This window comes from Pteropus vampyrus, unplaced genomic scaffold (assembly GCF_000151845.1).
Source record: "Pteropus vampyrus isolate Shadow unplaced genomic scaffold, Pvam_2.0 Scaffold591, whole genome shotgun sequence".
Taxonomy (NCBI): domain Eukaryota; kingdom Metazoa; phylum Chordata; class Mammalia; order Chiroptera; family Pteropodidae; genus Pteropus; species Pteropus vampyrus.
This window is the reverse complement of record NW_011889372.1, coordinates 90,379-90,825: the sequence shown is the minus strand read 5'-3', so window position 1 is coordinate 90,825 and position 447 is coordinate 90,379. Positions and strand designations below refer to the sequence as shown.

The 447-nt window shown below is 48.5% G+C and overlaps 1 pseudogene; it reads right to left on the bottom strand.

The window, feature by feature from the left end:
* Positions 1–6: 6 nt before the first annotated feature.
* The window catches only part of LOC105308553, an 803-nt pseudogene continuing 362 nt past the window's right edge, over positions 7–447 (bottom strand).

Sequence of the window (447 nt, the reverse complement as noted above, 5' to 3'; positions counted from 1 at the left end):
GATGGCTGTGAGGTGGGAGGCACAGGTGGAAAAGGCTTTGCGCCTCCCGTCTGAAGAGCGCATCCTCAGGACAGTGATGAGAATAAACAAGTAGGAGGTGAGGATGATCACGATGGTGATGAGCTCATTGAAAGTGGCCACAATGAACACCATGCGGTCATTTAGAGTGACATCAGAGCAGGCAAGATTAAAGATCGGAGGCAGATCACAAAAGAAGAGGTTTATCACATTTGACTTATAGGATGTGATCTCAAGCGCTAAGCAAAAGTGAATAAGAGAACACACAATTCCACAGAGGTAGCAGCTTGAAACCAACACCACCCAAAGGTTCTGGGACATGGTGACCAGGTAGAGCAGTGGGCTACAGATGGCCAAGAAGCGATCGTAGGCCATCACGGCCAGCAGGAAGACATCAGTGATGGCACATGTCCAAAACAAGTAGAAGTG